At 37.2% G+C, this 27,963-nt stretch overlaps 1 protein-coding gene across 2 annotated transcripts in view; it reads right to left on the bottom strand.

Annotated features, from left to right (window-relative positions):
• Positions 1-3,161, bottom strand: part of pxb (putative Hedgehog signaling attenuator pxb) — a 179,444-nt gene extending 176,283 nt beyond the window's left edge. Inside the window, exons 1-2 of one of the 2 annotated variants that reach the window (XM_028312035.1) lie at positions 2,999-3,161; positions 2,104-2,216 (exon numbers count right to left, since the gene is read on the bottom strand). The gene's annotated coding sequence lies outside the window, so the exon portion shown is untranslated. The remainder of the gene's footprint in view (positions 1-2,103; positions 2,217-2,998) is intronic. The other variant, XM_028312036.1, reaches the window with a different exon arrangement.
• Between the last annotated feature and the right edge of the window lie 24,802 nt (positions 3,162-27,963).

The following is a 27,963-nucleotide window of genomic DNA, read 5'->3' as shown; positions in this document are numbered from 1 at the left end:
GGTCGAATTAGTATGTACTATTCTAGTACCAAAGCGTTATTGTTTCATCAGAAAGTCTTTCTTCGCCCTCGGAAAGAAGGAATAAAATACGAAGAAAAATCCACGCCTCGAAGCGAACACAAGAAGCCTACGACGGCCTCCTTTATTTATTTTTCATTTTTCATCCACCAAACTCTAATGATCTTTAATGAAAAGAAACCGATACAGACGCCATTTTTTCTCTTTTTACTTTGAGATGTTTCGTTTCAACGCGGTGGACCTATTATTTATAGTTGAGTGCTTTTGAATAAAAAATAACTAGAATTTTTAAAGACCTTTGAAGTTGTAACTAACCAGTAAACCGAAGAATTTCTGTATGAAGAACTTTTCTCAAAATGTACTTCTAGATTCATCTTAATCGGGTGTTAGATTAATATTTCAAATTGAATTAGCATTTCAATTTATTTGCATCGAAGTACCTACGAGATAAGCATATTAGTGTGTAAAGGTGGATAAAATGAAGTTGTAATAAGACGAATCCTACTAATATTAAAAATGCGAAAGTTTGGATGTCCAGATGTCTGGATGGATGTTTTTTACTCTTTCACACAAAAACTACTGAACGGATTTTGATGAAACTTTACAGTATTATTCTTTATAATGCAGAATAACATAAATAGGCTATATTTATGACGATCTGTGACAAACTTAAGTTCAAGCGGGTGAAGCCGCGGGCAAAAGCTAGTATTTTAATAATTCTTATAAGAGTATATAGGTACATAATTATATTATTATCCCAAATTCTGATATGATTAGCTTATTGGAAATCTCTTTAGTCTCCACTGCAATAGGACGACCCAACTTATTTACCAAATTGAGTAGGTATTCTAGTCTTTTCATATTACTTCCATATTAAGGTAAGGCTAGGGTTTTATCGCTGTACTAGCACTAAATAAACATCTAATGAGATCACTAATCATAAGTTTGTAAGTTGTCCCAAAAACTGTGCATACAAGGCAGTGTCTTGTTAAAGAAAAAGTAATGACCACGTTACCTTTTAAACGTGGCACATCCATCACATACGTCGGTCAGTCGTCCGAGCGGAGCATTTGTTAAATTTGTTCGGCTCGTAGGCGAATACCTTTTATGATGAATCTACCGAGCATCCGTGACGTCATTTTTATCAGCATTCACTGATAAAATTCTCGACAGCTGAAGTTTTGGAATGTCTAAGCGTACACAGTGAGTAATGGTTGTTGGTAGATGTTCTTAAATAGTTAGTTAAGATTATTTTGGAGCACATTATTTATCCTTCACCTTTCCTGTCAACATTGTGGCACGGTGTTGTGGGTACGATGATTTGTAACGACGACGGTATTTCAAGCCAAAGAGTTGGACTTCTTAGTAGATTTTAGGAGTAATTTAATTTTCCAAAAAAATATAGTCTTATAATAATTTATTATAATTATATATTATATACTCTTGAGTATGTCAACCTGATGAGTCTGTTAATGAACGTAATCTAGAACAGATTATCGCAATAAAATAAAATTATATGTGTAGGACATTACATTATTTTAAAAATAATAATTATTTATCCTTGTCACAGGTATTATAACGTTAAGCACATAAATGTAGCTCTTTTTATACCAATTTGATGTTTCATAAGAATAAGTATTAAAATAAGTTTTATTTTCTAATTGGAAATTACAACCCTAAGTAAGTGATACCCCACTTCTTGCTTGATACAATAATGTTACGTGTGTTTACTGTTTACCCATTTATTAATTAAGTCTAACTACTTTATACCTTAAAATGTGTTTATTTCATTTATCTAATAAGGTACTGATCCTATTAGCTTCTTATTGATTCTTGAATTCAATAACAAGCTTTTAATACTCCACCATTGATTCTTTTGATCAGATATTATATTCAACAAAATAAAGATAAAATATTAATCATGCTTCTCTAATAATACTGAAACAGTATCTGCTCAAATAGCACCCATGTCAGTTCTTTTCAACTCAAAGGGCTTTCAAGCTCGTTCTAAGAATCGCGGAAAATGTTTGACGTTCATAAAATAAAGAAGAAATTTCTTCAATAGAAAAATGTACGTAAACTTACTTGTTAATTTATCATTTCTCGTCGGAGATCCTTTGGAGTGGCTCATTTACACTTATCACCTTAACTTATATTGTTATCAGTATTTTGATTGTCCACAGATATTTCTTGATCGACTGAAATAATTGAAACTTTGAGTAATTGTGCCGCTTTAACGGTCAATTTCTTAGCAAGATCTGTTTTCACCATTGCATTTCTATCTATAGTTTTATCTTTATCAATATTATTTATTATCTTTCATCGTGCAAGCTATCCAATATCAAAATAATAATATCATTTATGATGTTCTTGCAATCATAAACCAGAAATTCAATCAAATAGAAATCGACATAAACAATAACAATTTAATGATTTTGCTTGTACCGGTATTGTCCAACCCACGTAAACTAAATCATAACATATAAATGGAAGTAATTAATGGACAAAAAGGTTAGCCCAATCACAAACAATACTCTATTGTTATAATGAATTGTTTGTAACGTGTTCATCCCAAAACCGCCCGATCATTGTTGGCTTTTATTACGCCCACATATTTTAAATAATGAAACACAAATTAAATTAATTATTACAGAACTTGCACCATCATTTGTTCAGGCCCTGATACTAAAGGAGCCTTATTAATATTCAAATCTTAATATTCTCCTTTCTCATTAATATCGAATAAGCGGCAAAGCAAATCTTCAGAATTCTCAATAACATCGCCCGCCACAGGCATATTAATAATCATAACATTTCTGCGAAATCATTTCATGTTTCCGCTACGAAGTTACATTTTGTCCATTAAATTGTTGTCAGACAACGTTGCAGATCTAACACCCGATGGGGCAGATGTGTTTACTTTTGACAATCAAACAGATCTTGCTGCATTAGCCACATCCGTAGTTGCAACACAACTGACCGTTAAAACGACGAGCACTTTCACGTTGTCCACACTTTGACACAGCACAGTTGAAATCCTCTAAATTTTAGGCACTATCTAGAAACAAACATCCCTGTAGAGATACCGAGCGATGTTACGAGCGCGGGAATGAGGCCGAGAGCGATACGCTTCCTCCGACAGTTGGGAAGCGACTGAACTGAAATCATGTTTAGCTACGAGCCACACCGGCTATTGCATCCGAGAATAAACGAAAACGGCCGAATGTAATTTTGAGCTGCGAGCGGGACGGGTGGAACTTTTTAACGGGATGAGAGGGACGGATGATCAGGTGGGGTGGGAGTTAGTTAGCTGCATCAAGCGTAGGGGTTTTGTCTATGCAGGTTGGAGATTGAGAGTGCATTCGTGTTCGAGGCGCCTTTATGCCCGGCGGCGCGAGCGAGCTATCATTTGGGACTATTAATGAATTGATGACTTAACTGACCCGAATTGCGGTCAATTTTATTTAATTGTTGAAGAAGATAAAGCAATTTATGATAGAGTTGTCGGATAATGAACTGTTAGAGGTTAGTGCGGCAATAGAACAGATTAAAGGTCATAAAATAAAGATGTTCATCAAAACAAGTCGAGTAAGTTGCCGTTCCCAAGAAAAAGGGTCTACTGATGCATAAAAATCTTGCAGTTTATGACCCTAAGTAATTATTACCTTAATCAAAGTAATGAAAAACACTTTTACTAACGGTTCGAATACCATACCAAGTGTTGTCATTAGAATTAGATGAATTGTATAGAAGTTAAAAATAATTGCAGTAAAGTAACTGATAATTCAATGCTAATTATAAAGAGTGCTGGGATCGTGTTACCTAGAGGTTTGGGATTCGATTCCCAGTCCCAAGTTTGTCACATTTATAACCAACCTGGAATCAACATCCTAAATTTGCTATCTACGCATTGGTCAAATCCAAAATAATATTCTAACATTCTTATTCATTGCACAATTATTCCTACATTTTGTAGCGTCAGTTATCAGGCCTTATAGTTGAATATCCAGAACTGAACGATACATTGAGTTGAGGTACAAAAATATCAACCATTTATAAAGAACTCCTGTTAGGTCCATAAACTTGAGGATAAGCTTGCCTTTCATAAGCGTAATAGTAGAGCAGATAAGAAGGTGATTCAAATACAATATGGCGTCAGTCCGCACGTATCTTTGTAAAAAACGATTATTATAAAGTTTAATAAGACGGTGGATTCTTGAAATGGTATCAGCGAACTATTTTTATTGACTTATTAAGCTTTGGCCTGTGGTTCAGTGGAAGAGTTAGGCTGGGTTGCACTATCTTACTTTAACTTTGACAAACGTCAAAAATCTGTCAAACTCCATACAAAAAACACCGGTCATCGTCATAGTTACGGTCAAGGTTACGTGGTGCAACTCAGCCTAAAACCTTGATGTTAGCCAAAAGACCGAGAACATCTACCAATCTACATGGAGTGTCATAAACTATAGCCTATATGTTATTCTGGGTTATAAACAATAATACTGTAAAGTTTCATCAAAATCCGTTCAGTAGTTTTTGCGTGAAAGAGTAACAAACATCCAGACATCCAAACTTTCGCATTTATAAGTAGGATTGACCACACATCGTTATAATAAAGAAAAATCTACCTAATAACAGACTAATTAGTCTGCTAAAGCACAGAGTTTTCATTATTTGCAAATATTTTCAAAATTACCATCGACAATTTGAAATGGCTAGACTTTTACACGTTGGGCCACAATCCAATTACCGAAATTGCTGTGTTGTACAGACGTACAAACATAGTCTGTAGAGATATATTTTGTTGCAAACTAGACCCTATTCCAACAGAATAGAAACTACAGAATTTAGCTTGATGTACCGTCTGTACCAGCATAAAATGAATTTTCCATTTTGATGTAACACTTAATCAAACATACCTGGCATTAACATAAATGACTAGGTTCCCAGTTACAATGCTGTAATGCTGTTGACTCCACACATTTATTTAGTAAAATTGCTGTATTTCAATTGTTTGCTGCGACATGATTGTTAATTAATTGGTTAGTTATTAGGAATTGTAATGAAAAAAAGAGTCAGTGAACAGGTTTTCATCAACGTGAAGGAGAGGAGACGAGAGGTGTACGACGAAACACACAGGCTATTTCCACCAAAGCAAAAAGGAGATATGTGGAATCTAAGCAAATGTAGTCAATTTGATGTAGTCAATCCTCACAATATGAGTCTTGCTAGATTTAAGTGTATTAACGAGTAGAACTTTTATCATCATGATCATCATCATCGTCATCAGAATTTTAGTCCACAGTATGAGCTCCATCCTCACCAATTTACAATTGCAAATTGGTTTTCGCCTACTCTCTTTTCGCTGGCTAGATGGGTTGAGAAAACCTGATGTTCGCTTGCGTGTCCCGTAGTCGCCTTTTACGACATCATCATCATCATCATCATCATCATCATTATCATCATCATCATCATCATTCAGCCATAGGACGTCCACTGCTAAACATAGGCCTCCCCCAATGCTTTCCATGTTGGTCGATTGGCGGCATTTTACGACATACACAAGAGGAATGTTCCTATTCTTATTCAAGGGAACGATTTAAATTAAGAGGCTTTAAGTTCTTACTTTTATCTAAACAGCAAAAGGCAGGTATTTGACCGCTATCACACCTAATGCTAAAAATAGATGCAGTCTATGGTGGTTCATACCTGCCCAGTATAACCATAATGACTCTCGCTTTGAAGGGGCCAGATGAAAGTGTTCAAGAAAGATATTTTATCATGTTCTTAGGGGTTTGTTTGCACTGTATTAGTAGAAAACCAATACGTTTAGGGCTTAGGGCTCAAATTATAGTTCTTGCAACTCACCAAGGCGAATGAGATTTATTGTGTGTGTACGTGTACATGCACATAACAATAGTGTAATGTTCAAAACTTTTGAAAACCGGACAGTAGCGAGCCACCACACATGTAAAGCTCACTCGCCTTCGTGAATTGCAACAACTATACTGAAGTGCACAACATAAGAAGTAGTTTATCTTGTCGGCCGTTTAGTGTAGTGGGTTCGAAACGGACTACTATGCCGAGAGGTCCCGGGTTCGATTCCCGGCCGGGCAGAAATTGAAATGATAAATTTTAATTTCAGTGGCGGGTCTGGGTGTTACTATGTATGTATTTACAAAAAAAAAGTATTTAAGTATGTTTATATCCGTCGTCTAGTACCCATAGTAGGTACAAGCTTTGCTTAGTTTGGGACTAGAAGCATATTGTAAAAATGTCCAAGGATATTTATTTATTTTACTCGATTTATAACCTCTCTTGTATACCAGCTAAATCCCGAAGGCTTACAAACATTACCTCCTGGCTCTTAATTAAAATACAAGGGAAAACCTCCGGATGGCCAGTCCCATAATTGCACACTTCCACATAATATTATGTTGTAAAATTACTTTAGGTTGTGGGACGGTCTGCCACATGCCAAATAAATGAGCCAGCTCATTCCGTTGAGTTTCTAAAACAGATTTGAATAATTTGAAGCGTTTTATTTTTTTAAGCTGCAACCACAACAACGCGCGCAGATTGATGAGAGGTCATAGAGAGATCGCGCCGGTGATGGCGATCTGCTAGCGTTGGTTTGGTTGAAGCTTTACAGTGCCACATTAAAATTTGTCAAATATACTTCCTGGGGACCTAGGTAAAAGGTACAAGAGAAAAGTACAGCAAGACTAACTCGCAATCCTTGAGAATGTTAAGGAATCGTCGAATCCAAGTTAGTTATCTTATTCTTATTATCATCAAGACGTCATAATTTATCTTCATTCACAATATGCATTTCACATGCTCACTTACATCATAAACTTGCGGAGTAAACGCTCTATAATAGAGTTCAATGACTGAGAAATTGTAGTACATAGCCACATTCATGAACGCAACCAACCTAATCACCAAGAACATAATAAAGTCTGAGGTTACGAAATTTTGTAAGGTGCAGGACTTCATAAATCGATACCAAAGACTTTGAACTCTTAACAGCAAATGTATTTGATTTTTTATTAGCTTAAAAGATGGCTGTTCTCCTTTCCCTTTGACGGTGGCGCAGCCTGTATAATAAGCAAAGGCGTCAAAAATAACTCGGTACTGCAAGCAATTAGCGTACTTGTCTGTAGTATATTTATGGGCCATTTTACCTTGTCTAGCTCAAAATATATGTTACGGGATGCTTTCATAGAGTGTGAATATATGTGACAGTGCATTTAGTTCTTGAAATACACGGAGTTGTTACATGCTAGAGTTATCTCTATGGAATGGAAATCGGTGGTTGAACTGTTGTTAAACGTTTTTCAATATGAAATTTTGATTTGGACACTGGTAGTTTATGGTAAGACATGTTTATATTATATTGCGTGTTCAGTTGCTTGTGTTTCAGAATGTGAAAATACGTTAGAAGTAGAAGTAACGTTTTTGAAACTAAAGAACATCACGAATTTCTTGGCATGATTAATTACATAAATATTAATCAAAATTACCTATAGTTCATTATCAATATATTAAAGCTGGAAGCTGGTATAGAGTGAAAACTTTTAGGACGCCTTTGTCTGTCTGAGTAGTGTAGTGTCGAAGTAAAGTAATTTCGATATTCAGTAAGTGTCGGAGTAACGTAAGGTCGAAGTAACGTTTGCCGGAGTTTTAACCATACTTTTAGGCTGAATTGCACCATCTTACTTTGTCTTTGACAAACGTCAAAAATCTGTCAAACTTCATACAAATCACCGGTTATCGTTAAAGTTACGGTCAAAATTAGGTGGTGCAATGTCTTTGTGTAATGGGGCATTCTCCAGAGCATTTTTATTCCTTTCATAGGCTTATTCTACGTAGATAGATAATTCTTTTACCCAGACCAAACTATTTCCAAGGCCGCACTTCACAAAATTTTAAAATTGTGGTAGGTCAGCAAAGAAATTGGGCCATTTATTGTCCCGAAGCAGTGATAGGGTTAACACAGGGACGTGAAAAAGTGCTTTTTAAAAGTTTACTTACAAAAATAAATGTTCTTTTTTAATATTCCAAACAATTTTTACGAAGCAGACTTGTTTAAACAAAACAAAAAGTAATAATATAGTCATCTCGCGTCGCGTTAGCCACGGTCCGCCGGACTGACAGTAATCATGCGCCGATCGACGCTTGCGCATCTTTTGGTTTTATTTTGGTATGTAATTAAACACATGTACCTATGAGTAAAGGGTAAATCGGAGTGAGATATTCGTTATTTTAGACCCGGTTCGGTCTTTGTGTTTTTTAAATGATTTGTTTGTTTGTACAATTTTGCTTAAATAATGTTATGGTCTTACTACGGATAATATAAATCTAACTTTGCTAAGTATTTAGAAAAAATTCTTCCCGTTGATTTTTTTTGTTCATATATTTTGGTACACCAACAGGTAATTACTTTCTACATTCGTTTGGAATATTGTAACTCCAGAAATGCTTACCTACACTTAGGGTGGGTTGCACCATCTTACTTTAACTTTGACAAACGTCAAAATCTGTCAAACTCCATACAAAAAGCACCGGTTATCGTCATAGTTACCGTTAAAGTTAGGTGGTGCAACTCAGCCTATAATTTACCTACTCACAATCCATAATAGCACAATTTAAGTTCAGAATCTATATTTTTGTTTTACATATTTATAGATTTCAAGAATATTCTTGCTAGAATTGGCTACTCACGTGACCTAGATTATTGTTTAATTTAAAACAAATTCAGGCATGATACGGCACTTCAATGACTCAATAAAACTCATTATCATAAATGGACTACAAACCAGAATCACACTTTTACATTTGTAAATTTCCCACTTTGTACCCATTCAATGGGAATATTCCGGGAACATTCCCAACTTCGAAACGTTCCCGGAAATGACGTACGTACAACTGTAGTCGTCAAACTAAGATCCGTTTACTCACAGAATTCCCAACACGCTAGTACCGTTAAGAAAGTACAGAATCCCGCACATTTAGATCAACACCAGCACTTTAACCCACTTGAAATAGGTGCGATTTTACAGAAATCTTGTACAGCCTGATTGTGCCGAAGACTGCACCTCTCACCAAGTTGGTTATTCGTAAAATTTGCTTGGGGCAAAACTATTGCTAGAAGTGCAACAGTGTAGCTTGCTATTTTCCATTAAAGTCCAGCGGTACAATCGGACTTGAAAATATCTACTCGTGTTCGAGTCCAAGATTAAGAGCGCTTTCACATTTAGGCTGGTTTTAGTGTCACGCGGACCATCCGGTGCGGACCCGCTCCGCTCGGCCAATCTGTATGAACTTCTAGGGAGCGTTTTAGAGTAATGCGGTCCGGAGGAACCGCTCCGCTCCCTAGCAGTTCATACAGATCGGCTGTATGGAGCGATCCGCACTGACAGTCCGCGTGACACTAAAACCAGCCTTAAGATGATTTAGCATCGCGACAAACGCACTACAGACGCGCTGCCGAAAATTTCATACTATGTGACAGCATATGCCTTCACATTATAAAAACGCCGCTGTCGCGCTTCTAACGACTTAATGTGAAAGCGCTCTAAAAGGTTTTGTTACCGAATAATTATGATTAAAGTATTCAACACATGAAACTGAAATTAAAAGTTTATCAGAAAGGTCAATCAAACACAAGAGTGTTTTTCTAATTAGGTATTTTTTAGGCTATAGGAGAGAGGGTCAGACCATGCCTTCCATATGGGTCAATTTACCAAATGGCTCTCCGAGGCACTTTATCATTTTATTCAATGATTTGATAATCTACCTGCCTATTTACAAATTTTTCGACGACCTCATAAAGGTAGCAAGCAGGATGGCGCTGAATGCAGGCCGCTACCAACGGGTCATTATAGAAATCATTAGATTAGACCTAAGATCTGCAGTGGACGTCCTATGGCTGAAATGATGATAATGACACATTTTCATCAAACTGGCCAGTTATTTGACCGGAAACCGTACCCATAAACTGCCAAAGAATCTTTAATTATGTGATACTAGCTTTCCGCCCGCGCGGCTTCGCCCGCGTGGAATTTTGTCTGTCACAGAAAAACTTTATCGCGCGTGTCTTTGTTTCAAAAACCGGGATAAAAACTATCCTATGTCCTTTCCCGGGACTCAAACTATCTCTATGCCAAATTTCATCAAAATCTGTTCAGTGGTTTAGGCGTGAAAGCGAGACAGACAGACAGACAGACCGACAGACAGACAGAGTTACTTTCGCATTTATAATATTAAGTATAGACTCCTTTTCAAAAGTTACTAAGCTTTCTTCATGCAGACTGTACTGTTTGTCCTTTCTTCTCGACGCTCGTTCCCTTAATTTATATGGGCATAAAGTAGATAATGCCATAATTTATTAAATTCGAACACCATGGGTTTGCATGTTACTGATTTACTGCATTGCGGCTTGTTGTTTATATTAATTATGTTAACCGTACTTTATATTCGATCAGGAATTGCGACGGTACTTTTATCAAGGGACATCTCTTAAGGATCCAGCTTGGTTATGTGTGGAGTATTGACTGCTACGCCAGATGGTTGTGGGATCAAATCCTGCTGGGAGCAATTTCGGAGTGATCTGTGCGATACTTTATACCTACATGTAGAAAAAATTGTGTCTTATTACGTACTTAAATAAGTACATAAATTATGTTTATCAGTTACTTAGTCGCTGCACAGGCACAGCAGAAAACAATTTTTTTTTAAAACAATACCTATAGCAGCTATTACAAAGTTTTAAGCTTAATTTATCAAAATCAGTTCAGCCGTACCGAAATAATTTACCTTAGGGCTGATTTAGCAATCGTCAGATATTATCTTTTAACTGAAGAATAGCCTTGTCATTTTGACATAATATTATTTCCCATACTAATTGTCAATGTGACAAACTTATTCTTTAGTTAAAAGTTATTAAAAGATTGAAAAATCAACCCTTAGTTTGATACTTAAGCTGAGAATTGTTTTGCAAAATTCAATCATTGCTAACAAAGCATTTAAATTTTTCGAAACAAACCTCAGTTTCAAAAGGTCACATTCATAAAACAAAGCTTAAAATTCCCAAACATAATCGAATCCACAGAACGTTCCAACACAAAGCATTCAATTTGCACAAACTACTGGGAATGTTTACAATAATCCCAGCCGTTTTATTTTCATAACTAACCAATACAATTATTGGCAAGCTTTGGTTAAAAAAGGCGCGTTATTGAGACCCATAAAAAGTATTCCCGCCAACAGTGACATGGGACCGAATGTTTTGAGGGTGGGGCCACAGTTCAAGCGGGTTTTGATTCCTTTTTTGGCATCATCTGGCTTGACAGAGGCTAGAGTTTCTCGACGTGTTTCTAGATTTTTTCAAAAAAGTTTATATGTAATGTTATGCTAAGCTGAAATCAACCTGACTTTTCTAAAAGAAGTAGGCATTTTATCTGGAATATTAACTAAGGCAGTAGTCAGTAACGCTCTTAGATTTTGTGCATAGTTTTTTCTGGTTCCTCTAGAATTTTTGGTTTATTAATTTTAAAATACAAATAAATGCCCCTTATTTCTTGGTCCGAAAAATCAACGATTGATTTTTCGGACACCAGCTCCATTTTGATAGCTAGCGAGAGGTGGCAAAAACAGACCAGAGTGAAGATTCTTGCTGTCGGAGGCTGAATCTGATTCCCTGCGCCATCTTGGTTAGTTAGTGTTCCATTTTTGGTGCGATGCGATGGTATGAATAAATAAAATCATATTTTAAGCTTTCCGCTCACACTCACGCCCCACATCTGCGCCTACGCAGTACCCGTAGCAGTTACGAATAGGTTGTAGTAACCTGCGAGCTGTAACGTGGGCGAAATCCAGATTTTATTGGTTTTACAGCTTATACGGCTTAGTTTTTACTGTCGCTTTACACGATCCTCTTTGGTGCCGCAGTATAAAGGTCTAGGATCGAAGAATAATGAGGATAAGGTCTTAAATCTAGACTTGGCATGTTAGACATGACGCGATAAAGAACTTTCATAGCGTAAAAGCTGTTAGAACGGTTTATAGTTGCTTTTATGAGAGCTTTTTGTACAAAGCTGTCTCGATTTCAGAATGCTTGTACAAATATAAAATATTGAACTAAAAATAATGCCCGCAATATAAAATTGATTTTGTGGTGAAACTAATAATATTAATGAAATTACATTGTGTCGTCTATTGCTGAGTGAAATAGTCTGAAATTAATTATCTAAACTTCAGATGAATAATGTATTTAATAACAGTTTTTAGGAATCCTAAAATGAACCAAAACTGAGCTGTTTAATTTTTAGCGTTAAGATTCCCGCCTTAGGCAGTTCGATTTTTTCAGGTTATTTATAATTTTCAAACCAAAACTGAGAATTACTAACCGGTGTTGATTGTATGGAGTCTGCCAGACTATTGACGTTTGTTAAAGTTACAGTAAGATGGTGCAACCCAGCCTTAGAGTTATACTAAACTAGCTTTCCGCCCGCGGCTTCGTCTGCGTGGAATTTTGTCTGTCACAAAAAAACTTTATGGCGAGCGTTTCAAAAACCGGGATAAAAACTATCCTATGTTCTTTCCCGGGACTCAAACTATCTCTATGCCAAATTTCATCAAAATCGGTTCAGTGATTTAGGCGTGAAAGCAATACAGACAGACAGATCGACAGACAGGCAGACAGACTTTCGCATTTATATTATTAGTATAGATAATGAAAAATATATCAGCCCCGGCCTTTGTCCAGCAGTGGACGTCATTTGGCTGAAACGAACGAACGAACGAACGATATCAGCCCCAGCGCTTCTGCCAGGAATGGTATCCAAAAGGCTAGCTTTGTTGTATTTGAAACACCAATTTAATGGGAAATTTCACCTTAACTTTATAGCAAAACATCACACGCTAGTTTCTTTTTACAATCAAGTTATTGTGTTATCGCCTGCCACCATAAGTGTTAACATTTCAGAACAAGTCGTTCGATTTACAAATCAAGGCTATGTACATGTACGACCAATGCAATGAAATGAAATAAAACTACGCGTGTCGCATGACGCATTGTTCTGGCCACCAGGTGTGCAAGGGTTAAATTTGGTAAAGCTAGATTCATACTTGTGTGTTGTGTTCATTTTTTTAAAGGGTAGGGAGAGCTCTTGAGAATATCGGTTTTTCGTTTCAGCCAAAATAATGACATCCACTGTAGGACAAAGCCCTCCCCAAGGATTTTTACAACGACCGGGCCTTGCGCTGCCCGCATCCAGATACTTCCCGCGACCTTCACTAGATCGTCGGTCCAGCTAGTGGGGAGGCCTGCCCACACTACGTATTCCGGCCCGTGTTTGTAGTTGAGTAACTAGAAAATCGCTCAATCGAAAATAAATCGGAAAAATTGGTATATCTGTTGCAATTTTAAATGATTTCGTTTCTGCTATAGTGTATTTTCATCAATGTAAGTAGTTTTACTTTTACTAAAAAACTGAAATGAGTCCTTACCCAAATTCAGGTATAAATATTAGTCCTAAAATGGAAGACCGATCTAGATTTATAAAATAGGATTTGGTATTTTTAATCGGGAAATAATAGTTTAGACTAGACTCTCCCTTGATCAGTAACAATAAACCACCTCAGGGCTCAAGCTTCAAATTAGTTAAAACTTTTGTTTACCGATTGCTACGAAATAGAGCCCGATAACTTTATATTGAGTAGCCAGTCCTCGCTTATGAAACGATGAAAGATTACATTCATAACATCCTCTTCAGGAAACAGGGTGGGCTGCCTGTTTTACAAGCCCTAGGCTGGGATACACCACCTAACTTTGGCCGTATCTATAACGATAACCGGTGCTTTTGTATGGAGTTTGACAGATTTTTGACGTTTGTTAAAGTCAGTAAGATGGTGTTACTTAGCCTTAATAAACCTTATTTTACCTAACTGTAGCTGCCCCGGCGAACTTCGTACCGCCTATGCTCGTCAGAAATAATTTAGTTCTAATTATGAAAGTTTTTTTTTAAATCGGTCCAGTAGTTTTGGAGTCTATTCGTTTCAAACAAACAAAAAATTTTTGCTCTTTATAATATTAGTGTAGATATTTTATAACTTTTATTATGATGACGGTCGTTCTTTGCTGGGCTCTAAGTAGTGGTAAGATTCGCGACACAATACTTATGAAAAATGTGAATCCAGCTTTAAAATTTCTTGTCAAACAAAGCCTTGCCAGGAACCGGTGCGAAAAATCATCATCATCATCATCAACAGCCCTTTACAGTCCACTGCTGGACTATGAGCCTCCTCCACTATAGTAGAGGGTTTTGCCATAATCCCCACGCTTGGCAGGCGGGTTGGAGATCGCAGTTAAAAGATTGATGTTTGTCAGAGAGCGCTGCTGCCCGTTCTCTGTTTGATGTGAAGTCCCTAAGTCGCCTCTTACGACACCCGCGGGAAGAGTAGGGGTTGGTGACAAATGTATTCTACTTTGCCGTCACCACACGGCGAAAAATATCACCACTTTACTGAATAACAATAAAGAGGTCCTTAAAAACATAGTGATTCCAGATTTTAATTTCGTATTTTCTTTACAAGAAATCATTTGCTACAATTTTTCTACAACACCTTTGTACCCACAGTTAGCGCATCAAACTATAGGCGTCTAATACCGTTACTATAATGTGCTATTTCACGTCTGTTCACTGCAAAACACCTTTAGTAAAGGTGCTATTTTGTGTTCTAAAGTGCAGTGAAGTGATAAATTATAAAAAACATTGAAATACCTACTTCGAATTTGAGCGCGCATCGAGTGTCGAGTGGGTTGTCGTATGAACAACCCGCTTTGGACCCGGTGGCGTCTCGAAACCTGCTTACGGGCATACTTAACTCCACGGAATCCATGAAAAATCAATAGAACTGAAACACCCACGTTCTATTGATAACTTTGTCAATTATTTTTCACTCGACATTGGCAGAAATAAACCTCCCAGAGAGGTTTGGTTGCCACAAATAAAAAATAAAAAAAAGGTGCTATTTCACTGCAAAAATGTAAACCGTGATCTGTACAGTCTCTGCTGTACAAGATATATGGCAATGAAACAAATCCTTGTAAGACGGCGCATCAACCTCCACTTTGAACCATCTTGTAGTTACTATAGGTGATATTCCATTGCAAAATGTGTCTGTACTGTTGCTATGACTGCAAAAATGTAAACTCTGATCTGTGCTGGAAAGATGTAAAAGGCAATGAAACAAATCCTTGTAGAGACGGCGCATCAACCTGCACTTTGAACCACCTTATAGTTACTCTAGCTAGGTGATATTTCATTGCAAAATGTGTCTGTACTGTTGCTATGACTGCAAAACCCTGATCTGCGCTGTACAAGATGTAAAAGGCAATGAAACAAATCCTTGTAGAGACGGCGCATAAACCTGCACTTTGAACCACCTTATAGTTACTCTAGGTGATATTTCATTGCAAAATGTGTCAGTACTGTTGCAAAATTTTTCACTGGAAAAATGTAAAGATATGTAAAAGGCAATGAAACAAATCCTTGTAAGACATATAAACTTTAAGGCGTCTTATACAGTTACTCTAGGTGATATTTTATTGCAAAACTAGCGGCCGTCCGCGACTTCGTATGCGTGGATCCCGTTTTACCCCCTTAGGGGTGGAGTTTCGTTAAAACCTTTCTTAGCAGATGCCTACGTCATAATATCTACCTGCATGCCAAATTTCAGCCCGATCCGTTGAGTTGTTTGGGCTGTGCGTTGATAGATCCAATATATAAGTAAGTCAGTCAGTCACCTTTTGAGTTATATAATATTTAAAGATGTGTTTGTACTGTTGCTATTTCACTGCAAAAATGTAAACCCTGATCTGTGCTGTACAAGATAAATGTAAAAGGCAGTGAAACAAAGTGTATCGTGTGACGCGGCTACCGGCGCGGGCATCATAACTCGGCGCTGGCGCGTCGTAAATACAGGACTTGTGCGACATGCCGGCTTTAGATGAAAGTTTGCGGTTGCGGGCTAGCTACGGCGAATAGGTAAGATTTTTGTGGAACAAACGAGCTTTTAAACAATACTGATGTTTTGTAGTAACCGCCAGTCATTTTTATGGTAAATACAGAAATTGTGCGAGATGCCAGCTTTAGATGAAAAATTGCGGGTGCGGGCTAGTTACGGCGAATAGGTAAGATTTTTGTGGAACAACCGAGGTCCTAAACAATACTGATGTTTTGTAGTAACCTCCAGTCATTTTTATGGTAAATACAGGAATTGTGCGAGATGCCAGCTTTAGATGAAAGTTTGCGGGTGCGGGCTAGCTACGGCGAATAGGTAAGATTTTTGTGAACAAACGAGCTTTTAAAATACTGATGTTTTGTAGTAACCGCCAGTAATTTTCAACGTACGTAAATATAGGATATTTGTAGTAGTGACATGCTGGCTTTAGATGAAAGTTTGCATGTGTGGGCTAGCTACGGCAAATGTGATGAGAAAACTTTAGGATATTGTGCATCATTTACGGAAAAGAAAGGAATGCAAAGAGGAAGAGGCGAGCACTGAAGAAAGAGGCGACAATAGCTCAGCGGTGAAGATGTCGGACTGACGACTCAAGATCCGAGAGACGTAATTTTACCTTAACCTTATTAGTCATTTGTGCAATACAAATTACTTATTTGTAACTATTTATACTAATATTATAAATGCGAAAGTAATTTTGTCTGTTTGTCTGTCTTGCTTTCACGTTTAAACCACTGAACCGATTTTGATGAAAGGCATAGAGATAGTTTGGGTCCCGGGAAAGGACAAAGGACAGTTTTTATCCCGGTTTTTGAAACAGGGACGCGCGCGATAGTTTTTCTGTGACAAACAAAATTCCACGCGCGCGAAGCCGCGGGCGGAAAGCTAGTTCTTTATATGTACAAGAAATGAAGAACTTACTCGTATGATTCTATAAAAATTTAAAGAAAAAGTAAATGTCGTGATGGACAAGGACTTGAAGGTCCTTGAAGAGTCTAGGGATGAGTGGAAAGTGTTCTTCTGAAAAGATAAAAACGCTACCGACCGGTCGCTGAAAATGCGTCATTAGGGTTAAACTCGCTCATGATAATCTTTATTTGCCATGATAGAGACAGGTCGATATTTTAGAGCTATCAAAAGAATTTTCAATTTTTATACAATTCGCCGTAGGTAGACCGCGACTTTCCAATCGCGTCCGAGTTGGTGCAGTGCAGCCAAACGACTATGTCACAACTATTGTTTACATTGACCGTTTCCCTAATAGCATGTGTTATGAACGCTGTGATCATCGGAACTGATTTGTAGACATCGCGACTGATGCAGATGGTGTTTGTCATTACAAAATTTGTCAGACTGGTCGAGTTATCTGATTGGGTATTCCTGGACTTTATTAAGGTAAAAGATAGTTAATCCTTATAGCTATTGAAATAGTGGATAGGGTAGTTTAAGATTTTATAGAGAGTTTTTTGGTCAGCACATCCCACAGATGTGATTCTATGCGATCTAAAACTTGATCGCCAATAAAAACTCAATGAAGATCAAGTTTGAACCACATGTAGCAAAAAGTCATAATTAAAAATTAAATGTGGTCTTAGGTCTGATTACTTCATGAAGAAAACTACATCAAAGTGTCAATATCCGAATTATGTCGGAGTCAGACTGCTGATTTGAGGATCAGCAGTTCAATTCTCTTCGACTGCTTGTAGTATTATGGTGAACCAAATCCTATCAAGTTCAGTAGATCTAGTTTCGAGTTATTATTAAGAAAAAAGGCATCATTTATATTCCATTTATGGCCTAGTACAGTCATCGTCAAATAGTTCGTGACACCCAAAGTGGACAATAAGGTGACAACACAAGCTCATTCCAATTTTATTGTCACAAAGACATGTTGCGAACTTTTTGGCTACTTTGGGTGTCACGAACCTATCGATAAACGGAGTGGAAATAGATACATTGTAATCTTACCTAAAGAGAACCTTTCTAATATTCATCTTACTTGGAAATAATACACCGAAGTCAGGTCCCTAATCATTTATACGTCAAAGATTTTATTTATTATGTATGGCTCCTAATCAATATCGAATTTAGCCTCCAATTAAGATTCGATACCTGTTACTTATTAATGAACGTAATAACCGTGTGAGGGATTAGTTTACTAGTTTGTCTGGAAGGTAAGCATTGTGTTATTCTTTCAGAGGGAATCTAAAGGCTAAGTTTAGGTACAATATAATTTTTGCATTAAATACGTCATGGTCCTTCTGATTTCGTTGCGTTCCGTGTAATAGGGACATGTTTATGTTACTCTGAACAAGTTCACCAAAAGGAATTCTTCAAAAGGATTTTTTTTGTCCTTCAAAAGGACATATGTAGGCCGCGGCGATCAACTTCATCACCCTTGTTCAGACATCGATACTTGAAGCTAACACTGCATCTTATGTAGTTGAAACACGAGTTATTTTAGAACAAAATTGTTTAATGCGCTGTCGACTGTTTATAACGAGCCCCATGCCCGTTTTCACTATTAATCTCTATTTTTTAAGTGACCCCTATGAAATGTTAGGTAACACCTAACAGGAATTATAGTCTTCACCAACACCTAAGAAAGAGACACTCTAGATCACTTTAAGATAGGCGCCCAATTTCCGGCCCCTAAGGGCTCCTGCACACGACGCCGCCACCGCGCCGCCGCCGCGCCGTCGCCGCGCCGCTACACTGTTTATACGCGCCGCGTGAACACCGCTGTCGCGCCGCCGCCGCGCCACTGGCGAAATTATGCTTAGACGGTGCGGTGGCGGTGCGGCGGCGGTTTTACTCGGTGCGTCGTGTGCAGGAGCGCTAAGTGTTAAGTGACAGTTTTATTGTAAAATCACGCGAAAGGTCGGCAAATGAAAACTAAACTAAATGATTAGTTTGCAGCTTTTGATGCAATATTTAGACAGTAGAAATACATTCTAACTTCAATTTATTTAGGCAGCCACATTTTTATCGTGAATGGCAATTTAAGGGATCGTTTAAAAGTGATACTTAGTTAGGAAACGCTTAAGGGATTAATGGTGAAAATGGGCATCTCCAAACGTCGGCCGCGCCAATTGCCGCAACTACTAAGAAACAAAAGTCAAGTAGCCGCTACACCGTATTATACCCAAAAAACAAGCAGCATTTATGCAAATTGTACAACTAACAAAGGATATTACCAACCATCACCAGTTTTATTGCCGTTAAAATCCAAACCGCAAGAAGTTTTGCAAAAACTTGAGTCACTCATTGTCTTCACAACGTAAACATGTCGACGAGTTATTTACAGCGTATTGCTGAAATGTGTCAGCATATTGGGAGTGTAACCACAAGATAACATAGCAGTTAGTTTCAGTGTCACCACTCCAAAGTATTGCGCATTCTAAGATCACAACACTACCAATGGAGACTTATTTTTTTTCAAAGTGCGAATTCGTTGCGGGTCCAAAGATGGTTTAACTTTCCCCTGGGACAAGCTTGGCCTTCAGTGGTTGAGTTATGAGAGTTCAAACTGTAAATCCTAACTTATCATTTAGTTTCAGTGTCGCCACTCCAAAAGCTATTGTACCTATCCCAAAGATCCTAACACTACTACACTACTATTCAATAAATAAATTAATCTTTAACCTGGAACAAATTTGGACTCGACTACCCGTTCAGTCGTTAATTTCAGTCCAATGACGTCCAGTGCTGGACAAAGGCCTCCGTCAAGGGATTTCTACAGCGAACGTTTCTGCGTTGCCCGCATCCAAGTACTTCCCGCGATCTTCATCAGTTAGTGAACTTCACTTTCAACCTTCACTACTCAACCAGTTTCTATTGGCGGTCAAGATATAAATCTACCTGCATAGGAGTTGCAGCGGTGAGTGAGTTTAACTCTTGAACAAATTGACCCTAGCTAAAATACGACCAATAATTTTAAATCCATTGTGGGAGTTCACTGTATCTACTTACATTGTAATCTCAGTGTCATGAGATTCCTCTGCCCCATAAAATCTGCGTAAAATAGATACTCGACTGCATTGGCTACTGAATGCAACTATGTTGGGGCAAAGTAAGAGGTATTTGAACAGTTTTGGGAAATAAACTTGATCTAAACGAGGATTTTGAATAAGTTTTTTACGGAAAAAGGAAATCCTTTTTCTTTTTTGTTTTTATTTTTTTATTATTTATTTATTCAAGTACCTACTAGCGGCCGCCCGCGACTTCGTATTCGTGGATCCCGTTTTACCCCCTTAGGGTGGAGTTTCGTAAAATCCTTTCTTAGCGGATGCCTACGTCATAACATCTACCTGCATGCCAAATTAATTTCAGCCCGATCCGTCCAGTGGTTTGGGCTGTGCGTTGATAGATCACTATGTCAGTCAGTCAGTCAGTCAGTCACCTTTGAGATTATTAGATAGATTTAAAACATTTTGCCTCAATCAGCGTTTAAGCTCTGCGTGCGAAGGACAGCGTATCTTCAAATAAACCAATGTCTACCCGCGCCTATAATTCTGCCTTATCTTTGAAACATTGTTGAAACACTTCGCGGAAACATTCGTTATGCCTGGTATTACACTGATAACGTGCTACACCATGCAAAACCGCTTCGTAGTCTACACTATCGGTCTCTCTCACGCACTTAGGAATAGTTGCAAGAGAGACAGAGCTGAATAGAGGGTACACATCGAATTTGATTGTCACAGTACAGTCCGAGATATATAAACAAGCGCAGTTTGTCATCAGTATGTACTTCCCAGTTTGAAACTTAGGTGAATTACTTTGTAAATACAAGTGTTCGTGGAAGTATAAGTAGGGTGTGGAATTGAAAGTGTATGATGGAGATAGCGATTAGCGCCTTAAATAAACAACGTCCAGTTAGTCTGAAGTGTTAGTTTGTGTACATTACTACTGCAGAATTGCTAGTGTATGAGCTCTTGATTGCTCAATACACTAGAATCTAGATCAGGGGTGGCCAACCGGTCGATCGCGACTATTAGTCAAGTCGTGGCAAGGCAAAAAATGCTACATGATTGTGTACTAACTATGATGTTTCATTTAAGATTTCAAGAAGTATGTAAGTGGTAGATGCCCATGGTTTCGTTAGTAAATAGTAGATCTTATGTCTAATCAAGTTGGCCACCCCTGATCTAGATTGATATAATCTTGGGGGATGTTGATTAACAACACTCGAAGACACACACACTAATAAAGCTCTTAAGTTGAAATTACCAGTCATACAGACGACTTATTTTTAGAATTTTATCCCACAGGCTTAATAGAAGAAAACATTTACGCATTGTTAAGCTTATGTTGAGCGTCCCTCATGAATTACCTATTTTTCAGATAAGCTGGTGGTGTAGATTCAACACAACAGTCAACAGGATGACCTCTTAAATCGGCAGTTCCTAAACAAAAAATCTCCTCTGCATAAATTATTGCTCTACATATATTCAATATTATGGGCGGCACCTCCACCTTAATGACTTTATTCTGGCCGAGCGGCTTAACACGTTTAATCCGCAGTCCTAAATTTGGAGCTGATCAGGTATTTCTGTCGTTTTTCATGTCAGTTACCACCCACGGATTTTCATAAACGAAGTAGTCAATGCAGAGATCAAAAAGCGGCGAACGCATTCGGTTATAAGCCCCGTGGCCGTTACTGTAATGTAAGTAGTCCATTATGTGCACAGGTTAGTGTCATGACAGAGAGAGTACCTATTGTTTAATAGCGAACGTTCCGTTCGAAGTTGGTATAGCGTTTTTGAGACATAGAGTGACTGTTTTTGTGAACATTTAGAAAATGGATTGTAGTGTAGTTTTTCTGCAGATATACATAGGCATTAAAATAAATACAAGTCAGAAAGTTAGATTAAAAGTAAAAAGGAGGCCGAGTAACTTTTAAATTAACTGAAAAAGCATTTGCGTGTTGTTTGCATATCAATATGATGAAAATATTTTTTATAACCCATGACCCATCCATCTCAAAATTAGGTGATCAATCAACGACAAAGCTTAAGAGCTAGTTTTCTTTTATTATTATTTTACTGAAACTGGTTCAAAAATATCTAATTGTTTTCTCTCAATTTCACTCCTACTCTGTGCAGTATACGTCACTTAGCCGTTTCGGGGACTCAAATAGGACGTTAATGTGTTTACAATTCACGTTTAACGGACGATTTTATAAGTAAACAAATATATTGGGCACAATGCCACTATGGGGCAATATCTCACGCTGTGTAGTTATTGTTATTATTTGTTTTAGGGGATTGTTGTAATTAAATAATTTAAGTTTTAAATGGGGGTAATAAGATAGATTGTAATGGTGTTTCTTACAAGTCAACACGAGCTGCTTTATTTCCTGAACACTATAATCCGGGCGTTTTCAAGGCCAGAGTGAATAGGCACTTACAGGGCAGATATGTACTATCCTAGACTGCATCTCACTTAACACCAGGTGCGATTGCGGTCAAATACCTGCCTTGTCTAGCATAAAAAAAGCTCAATTTAATCAGTATTGATTAATTTAGATTTTCTTTCGTTACCTAACTCTAAAAAGGATTTTATTGTAAAACTTTACGAAATTATTAAAATATATCCTTACTTACATGTAAATTTTATTTTTTATTTATTTATTGTATTTTTCTTTATTCAGAAAACCACAGCTCTTTATAATAATAATACAAACAGGTATTTTTGTACTTACAGCCAATAATGGATTCTATATATTATTACAATCTCGTAAAAAACAGTCAAAAGTCAGTGTGTGTAGGTATGTGTGTGTGTGTGTGTGTGTGTGTGTGTGTGTGTGTGTGTGTGTGTGTGTGTGTGTGTGTGTGTGTGTGTGTGTGTGTGTGCGTGTGTGTTTTCATTTACCTAATAAGTCGCAAAGGCAGGCACTCCTTCAAGAGGGAGCTCTTGAAGGAGTGCCTGGACGTGCAAAACAAATTGACTTGACTAAACTTTTTGTTATAAATGCGGTGCATTCTGCATACCACAGAATTTTGGGAATAATTGCTGCGAGACAAAGAACCGCTAAAAAGCTTAGTATGTCTAGTACGGGTGCGAGGAGCACCAAAAGTAAGCGTTTTGGATGCAAGGTTAAGGCTGTCTATGTTGCTATTGCAGACGTTATAAAGAAAGGTCACGTCAGATGTCGTTGTACATGTCCTAATAGGTCTCATGTTAACATTCATCATCGTCATTTCAGGAACGCTTAAGACCATGGCCTTCTTAGTTTTTCATCAGCCATTTCATATAAGATAGCAGGTCAATCGATCTGAGAATATCTTACCTATCCTACATTAAGTTTTGCAAAGATATGCAACCCTCAAGAATTTATTACTTTACACACACACTTTGTTATATGTACCTACAACACACAGTCATCATCATTTCAGCCATAGGACGTCCACTGCTGAACATAGGCATCTCCCAATGACTTCCACAATGGCCGTTTGGTGGCGTCCTGCATCCAGCTACCTTTATGAGCTAAACACACAGTGTTGTCTCCAAAAGATTACACTATTTATAGTCGTGTCCTGTTTTAACATACTTCATCTAACTCTATGGGAAAGTCCCACATTATTTGAAACCAATTATACCTTTACCGCTGGCCTGATCGGATCGTCTTAATTTATTTGCCAGCAGTCGGCTTTCGGCCAAGTAAAATAAATCAGTCGTAACTTCTTCACCTAATGTAGTGAAGCAATTAACATCAACGTCATTTTCAGCACCCTCGAGTTGTGGTAAAAAGGTCTGGACTATTCCCACCTCTCGTTCCCACCGCTGCAACTCCTGTGTATCCAGGATCGACAGCTTAACCGCCATAAAAACTAAATCAATGAAGGTCAAGTTTGTCCCGGGGAATGTTAAACTGTCATTGGTAAAAAGGTGGCTTCCAGTTTTCTCCAATCATCTTATATCGAGCAAGAAGTGTCTTATGAATCCTACTCTACGTTTGCAAAGAAGTGGTCAACCTTCGAGAATTCTTATATTATGTATATTTATAATAACTTTCCTCTAACACTATGAGAAAGTCCCATTTGAAACCAATTATACCTTTACCGCTGGCCTGATCGGATCGTCTCAATTTATTTGCCAGCAGTCGGCTATCGGCCCAGTAAAATAAATCAGTCGTTTCAACGCGCAGACGTTTACTCGCCGTTGACACGTCGTTAGCTGTTAGGCCTGGTGCAGACTTGGCGAAAATAAAGTGGCTGGATTAATAAATTCTGAGAAATAAAAAGTCTTGGACATTTTACACAGCGCCATCTAGTCTCAAACTAAGCAAACAGTACCATGTAGAGACTACAGACAAGGGTAATGAACTGTGACCAGTGGCATAGTTGTAGCCCAGTGAGGTCACTAGGCGAGGCGGTTAAAAGAAAGAACGGAAATTTGAATGAAGCAAAGAAACCACTCGGTGGACTGACGACCTAGTGAAAATCGCGAGAAGCACCTGGATGCGGGCAGCGCAATCGTTGTGGAAATCTTGGGAGGAGGTCTTTGTCCAGTAGTGGACGAGAGCTTAGGTTGAAACGACGAAGAAAACTGTGACTTTTAAAGTTCATCCCAGTAGGTAACTGAGTGACATTTTAGTTATTTTTGTCACAAAATTAGTTTTGCTTGTGTGGAAATGCAGTCAGTCTAGCCCAAAAGGTGCTATGTCACGTTAATTTATTGTGGTTTAGGACATTTATTTTTGTTTTGTGAATCTGTAGCAAAAGTTAAGTTACATTTTTAATTCTTAAAAATTTTACGTACCTGATTTTAGTGTGCACCTGCCCTAATCGTAATCTTCGCTCAGAATTAGCCGGAACAGTTTGCAAGTTTCTGGAGGGCTCTTTAAGAAATGATGTAACTTTAAGAATTCAGGCCTTTATGTGTATCTATTTTAGAAGATTTAGTACCAGATAGCAATTAAAATTTTGATTGCGATGTTACACTGTAACAGCATTTGCAACTATGTTCAATAGCGTGTAACTTGTACACTCTTAATGCTTTTTTATAGTCTTTGATTTGTTTTGTACAACCATTTATTAAAATACGACTAAACATCAATCTATTTAATTGCAAAATCACCCCTGTTAAAACTACAAAAGTGAAGTACAATACATCTTCAAGTGCTGTTTCCTAACAAAAATACATACAAAACCCAATTCGAATTATGGTGTGTGGATTCTAATTTAATTATTATGATTGACATAATCTATGTATTTTAATCTAACTAATCAAAATAATTTCTAATCAAAAAATAAAAAGAATTCAGACATTATTTAGCTATAAAAACTGTATTTTTATTTACCCAGATTAAAGTTTTTGAATTTTAACAGTTAAGTGATTAAGAACTAATAACTATACAGATTTCCACGTTTATATTATTATAATTATTAGTAGTATAATAAACTTCACACTAACTGGTCATTCGGCTTCTATAAATTAACATTCATAGCTTACTTAGCTCTCATTACGTGGTATTTCTCGAAACTCTAAGTAACCGGGGTAATCTGCACCATTCGTTACTTCCCACTCGAAATAAACTTAAACCACAGTAGAAGTAAAGGTATAATAGTAGACAAAGGAACAATAAGTTACTTTTTTATATTATTTTACTAGCCTTTAAGCGCTTGTCCCTCGTCTAAAAACCGGGATATAAACTATGATTTGTTTTTTCCTGGACCTCATAGTGTTATAAACATCCAACCATTCGTAAAATACAAGTAGGATAGTAGAAAAGTAGGGTATTTTACGCTTTGATTAGACGAAATACCTATCCGAAAATTCTAGACTCTATAAGTAGACTAGACACTGATAATGGAGAAATTACGTATATAGATACCGAATTAGAATAAAATGCAAGCACTATACTAGACATTTTTGTTATTAATATCACTTTTAGAATCTGCATCCTTATGCAGATTCCTTAACCACGGTGTTTATAGATAAACAATTCGCATCTATTCGTAGGTATAATATTATTAGATGCGAATTTTTCCATACGTTCATCGTAGTGTAGATACTCCTAGAATATAATGATGATAACGATGACAGCGATAATGATCATGATGTTGATGGGTGAATATCAACAAACTCGTTTTTTGCCTAATTCCGGTGGCGAATTTTAATTTCCACTTTCCAAAACTTTTTTGTGGCAGAAATAATAGTAAATAACTTGTATTATTCAATGATATGGTAGAGATCAAAATATTATTAATACTTCTCGAGATATGTCAATTTGAAATTATCAAGAGCCACCGAAATTGTATTTGAGCCACCGGAATTAAGAATCAATCCACCGAAATTTATTTATACAGCGGACTTCGGAATGTTACGGATGATTGTCTCAAATTACTTATTTATTTGTAATCAATTAAGTCGTCGAAACTAATAGACGTAGACTAATAAATTTACATTCGTTTTGTAGAATAGCTCAAACACTAAGAATACAATGCAAAAAAAACATACTTTAACGACCTGGTTTTTCTTGTGTTGGAAAATAACTGAAAAAGAAGTGAAAAAAGTCATGTATTTTTCTAATTAAATCCATTCTTACTCCCATAAAATGTATGAAACTTGTGTCTGTTTTCTACTTCTACTAATACATAATTTTATTGGCTTTCGCATGATATAAAATATTTGCTTTTTAATGTTAAGCTAGCCACGCTTTCACTTGTTTTTGAAGGAAGAGGTGAAAACTAAAAATTAAAAACTTAAATCCTTGTGATTTTGCGATAAATGGGTCAAGCCCCAAATTTGAAGTATTTTCGTCGATAAAATTGTCTTTAGATTACGCCCTTAAAGTTTGATCACTACATGCCCGGACACACTGTATATCTATCATCTTAGTATGTATTTATTTATTATATTATTTTATATATTATTTATGTATTGTGTTTAAGTAGCTTATTTGTTTTGCCGTCGCTTTGTTTTATTTAATTTTTGTTATACCGCCAAACTAATCTTTCTGCATAACCCAAAGGTAAACTGGATGAGAATGCCTTATGGCATTAAGTTCGCCTAATGTTAATATTTTTGGCATTGAAGTATAAATAAATAAATAAATAAATCTAATTAAAGACTTACGCCATTAACATTCTTAGTTACCAATATAAAGTTTAGGTAAATGATAAAATAAATAATAATAATAAATGTGGACAACATCACGTCATACATTGTTCTGATCCCAAAGTAAACGAATCGAACCCGGGACCTCAGAACTAGCGATGTCATGAAAATCGGTGGGTACACCACTCGACCATGGAGGTCTATAGGTGAATTCATTGCTCGCAAGTGTAATGTGTAATAAGATATGGATATGTTAAGTTGACAGAAATGGGTTCGCACCTCAGATCATAGAAAGAGAATAGATATGAAGTCGCGCGTAACTACAACGAGAACCAGTGTCCCCACATTTCCCCCACCACAGCTCCCACACACACATTCAACTGTGTAAAAACAAAGCGACTGAGAGTCTACGACAACATGTGCAACCGGCTTAAAAGTGCTGTGATTGGCAAATGAAGGCATGCCTTATGGCCAATCAATGGCCGCGTGACGTGACGCACACATTGAAAACGCTAGTGAGAGAACAAAGATAAAATGTAGTCGACAAGATATCGATACTCGAAATTGAAAAATTTTGTATTCCTGTGCCGCTGATACAAATATTTACGGGTCTGCTGGAAAAACAATACCACAAGTCGCAAGTCTTTATAGCCCGATCAGGAGGACACAGTTGAGTGATGCAGGGAAGAAGAACTCTACGTCTCTCAAAGCTTCTTTGGAGAAGTAAGAGAGTGTCGAAATTGAGCCACTGTAATTGCTTTTTTTCGTGGGACAGTTTTGAAAGGCTATTTAAAACACTTAAAATATGAAATATCACATTTCTTTCATATCATTTGGAAGTCT

Source organism: Ostrinia furnacalis, unplaced genomic scaffold (genome assembly GCF_004193835.3).
Source record: "Ostrinia furnacalis isolate ACB-3 unplaced genomic scaffold, ASM419383v2 OfSCF3745, whole genome shotgun sequence".
NCBI lineage: Eukaryota > Metazoa > Arthropoda > Insecta > Lepidoptera > Crambidae > Ostrinia > Ostrinia furnacalis.
This window is presented reverse-complemented; position numbering and strand designations above follow the sequence as displayed.